The following is a 4,136-nucleotide window of genomic DNA, read 5'->3' as shown; positions in this document are numbered from 1 at the left end:
CAGCCACCCCCCCTCCCTGCCTACAAAATGGGCCGCAGGCATTCCTTCAGGAACTCCTCCATTTGGTCAGCCACCCCCCCTCCCTGCCTACAAAATGGGCCGAGCTGTCGATCAACATCGACAGCTGCCTTGTTTTGTTGCAAGACCCGGAGCAAGTGATTTCTCGCCCTCTGCGGGGCTCGCGCATGCGCAGTGCGCACTCCGCACATGCGCACTGCCCAGCCATTGACCCGCTTGCGAGGGGGTCTGAATCAGGGTCAAAGTTTGCTATTACAGTGTTTTTAGACCTTTTTGTCAGATGTTACTATGGTATACTGAAGTAAGATTACAAGCATTTCATATGTGTCAAAGGCTTCTACTGACAATTACATTAAGTTTATTCAAAGAGTCAATATTTGCAGTGTTGATCCTTCTTTTTCCAGAGCTCTGTAATTCGCCCTGGCATGCTGTCAATCAAATTCTGGGCCATGGGGCTAACTGATATCTTCTTTATTTATTTGTTCCACAGTTGGCACACCTGCTGTCTTTGTTTATTGTTCCTGTTTCCTTGGTGATGGGCTACACATACGTATTCTCTGGCCTCGCCCTCTGAGTCAGTCGAGACGCCAATGCTTGATGCGCAGCTGTGCACTGGGCTGGGGAGAGAGGCTGCTGCAGCACCAGTCAGTGCTCTCTCCCTCTGTAATGTGCAGGGGAGGAGTAATCACACTTGTGCCCCCTATTCCGCCTCTCACCCCCATCGGGTTTGACACCGGCACCCCCCAGTACTGCGCGTGCACACAGAGTATTTTTTATGCTTTGTAAGGAGGGCCCTGGCCACACCTCCATGAGTTGGCCTCACCCCCTCCCAGTAGTGGAGCCTGGCGACGCTTTCAGCAGCACTGCCTCTCTGCTCTTCAGTGACTGCCCTCCGATATTTTCATCACTGAGGACAGTGGTGCAGTCTCCCCAGGGAGCTCCACCGATTATTGCACATAACGGGTCCCTGAACAGCAGGTACGCCAGCACTTGTTTAATGGGTCTCCTCAGGTGGCAGCTGCCCTCTGTATGGCAGGCTCCGGACTCCTCTCACTGCTCACAGCAAAAGCTCCTCTTCGGAGCATAGGGCTGAAAATAATTTAGACTTGTCGAGAGTAGTAAAGGTGACCCCTCCTCGCAGAGCCCTGCCCACAGCTCCCTGATGACCTATCATGATGATCCTTAGCCTAAAACCTGGCTGGGAAACTTACCTACACAATGGGGAAAAATATATATAAATAATCAGAACAATATATAAAAACATATGTCAAATATTGAACTTTGGCACACAACTATAAATTTATTTACATTATTAATAATGTAGGCCACCTATATAATTCTGACAGTCTGGCAATTCGAATAGTATTAGCGCACCTGAGATATAATTAGCTGCTTCCATGCTTCCAACTCAAATATTGGGAGTGAAAATTGTATATAATGAAAAAGGAAGCGCTTGTTTAAGAAATGAAAAGTTTATGAGAGGTATTTAAGTTATGTAATGTATAAAAGTATATTTAGAAATAGTAGTGTGTGTAGTGGTGTGTTAATAAGACCTGAGATCTCTTGAAATAAAACACAATATTGTATTGAAAATAATAGAAATAAAATAAAAATAAAATATAACAAAATAAAATAAAAACTAATAAATAATGAAGTAAAAATAATAAATAATAATGTTAATTAATTATATATCAGCAGAACACAGATAATGTTTAAAGCTCTTTTAAGCGGTAGTTTGGGTGTCTGCTGCCGATATGCAATGCTGCGGGTGGCTATCCCTGTTTTACCCTAATCCTTGCTGGATGACAGGTATTGAAGCTGGTCTGCCTTGACCTTCCTCTAGCTCCAGTGGCTCGGGTGGTGACTTGCCAGCTTTATAGTGTGCGGACACTGACACTGTGTCCTGTCTTTAGTGCGGCGGTGGCGGCATGCTGTTATCGTGTTTGAGAAAACCTCAAGCAGCTACTCTGGCTAACTGCTCTATTTGAGAGCCGACGGTAGATTCAAGAAAGGCTCCAATGCTTTTCATCCATATGGACTTTATCAAGGAAGCCGAGTTGTTGTAGGTTCTTCTTACTTAGGGGTTTATTTATCAAGCAGTGAAAAACTTAGTGAAATGGACCAGTGGAGAAGTTGCCCATGGCAACCAATCAGCTTCTACTTATTATTTTATAATAAGTAGAAGCTGATTGTACTTAATAAATGTTACTTCAAAGCTGATTGGTTGACATGGGCAACTTCTCCACTGGTCCGCTTCACTAAGTTTTTCACTGCTTGATAAATAAACCCCTTAATCCCTTAGATCTCCTCACATTGGCTAATTAGGTAAGAGCCACAGCTGGTGGCTCATTAGGTGAACTGGTAACTTTATGCAGATGCAATCAATTTAAAAAGGACAATGTCCTTTAGTGTCTGCTGATAAAAAAACATAAGTAAAAGGAAAAAAAGAATGAAAATTAAATTAACCCTATGTGCCCCTGAGGACAATATAAAAAAGGGGCGGGAGATATATAGAGAATAATTAAATATGTATGTATATACCGAATAGAAAATATTATATATGGATTAAAAAACATAAAGTGGATCTCAAGTTTAAAATTGCATGTTAATCTAAATGTATGTTATGTATGTGGTGTAATGATAATGTATATTTGGTGTTATTAAAGCGTCTGTTGTATACTGTTACGTTTTTTTTCAGAAAGGGATTCAATTCAAAGTCTACCAGGATATAGTCTTTATCTCATAAATCCATTTGGTTTCTTTTCTGGACATTATTAGTTGAATATAATCTCCACCTCTCCTGTCTTGTTGGATTTTTGTATGGCCATAATCTTTAGTCCCTTCCGGTTATTTTTGTGATGCACATGGAAATGGTCTGAGACACTGTGGGGCCCATTTATTAAGGATCACATTTTGCAATGCGATCAGGGCATGCAGTATTGCCCATGATCGCATTGCAAAATGCGATCATACCGGCCGAATGTATGACCCGGCACATGCACGGAGACCGGCTCCGAAAAGAGCCCGTCCCTGCGATGTGGCCGGAGCGCATTCCGGGCTGCTGCGCATGCGCAGTCCCGCGGACTGCACATGAGCGGCGCCCATTGCCGGTGGAGGGATCTGGAAGATCCCTCCGCCTGCTCAAATGCGGTAAGTGCCCATAGAACACAGCGGCTAACGGTATCTGCAGATGGCGTTAGCTGCTGGGGTCAATATCGGGAATGCGAAGCATTCCCGATGTTGATACATTTGGCAGCATCGCATCCCCCATAGAAACCTATGGGGGAGGCGGCTGCCGGCAGCAATGGAGGGATCGCAGCAGGTATCTCCGATACCTGCTGCGGTCCCTCCTTCATACATTCGTGGGATACTAAGTATTTGAGGTAAACCCCCGAAAACAGGTGTTTTGGGGGAATTTACCTCAAATGATCTTTGATAAATGTGCCCCTGTGTGTTCTTAATCCTTTTCTGATGTTATTGATGTGTTCACTTACACGTATTTTTAATTTTCTCTTGGTCCTCCACACATATTGTAGTCCACACTCACATTGCAATAAGTATATTTCTCTTTCTGAATCACATGTCATATGTTCTCTAACTGTATATTCTCTTTTGGTGACCTTTGATTGGAAGTTTGAGATCACCTTAGTGGAAACTGTTGCTAAATTTGTGCATCCTTTACAATAATTACAATGATAAAATCCTTTGTTACTTTTGTTGCCACATGTTCCTTCCAGTGGAATATAGCTAGATGTCAAAGAGCTTTGTAAGGTGTTGGCTTTCCTATATATCATGACTATATATCATGACTGGTTTTGATGGAATGATTTCTTCTAAAAGTGGGTCTGTTATTAAAATGTGGCAGTGTTTCTTCAAAATGTTCTCTAGAGGCTTAGTATTGCTGTTAAATTTTGTGATAAAAGGTAAATGAGGTGTGCTGTTTTCTTCTTTTTTCTTGTATTTAATTAAGTAATTTCTATCCTTCTTCTGTATAGTTGCTAAGCTCTTCTCCAAAAATCTTGTATTGTAACATCTCTCTTCAAAACGTGACTTCAGTTTGTGACTGTATAATGTAGTATGTGTCTTTAGAACAATTCCTTCTGAGTCTTTGAAATCTT

This window comes from Taudactylus pleione, unplaced genomic scaffold, assembly GCF_031769625.1.
Source record: "Taudactylus pleione unplaced genomic scaffold, aTauple2 ptg001827l, whole genome shotgun sequence".
NCBI lineage: Eukaryota > Metazoa > Chordata > Amphibia > Anura > Myobatrachidae > Taudactylus > Taudactylus pleione.
This window is presented reverse-complemented; position numbering follows the sequence as displayed.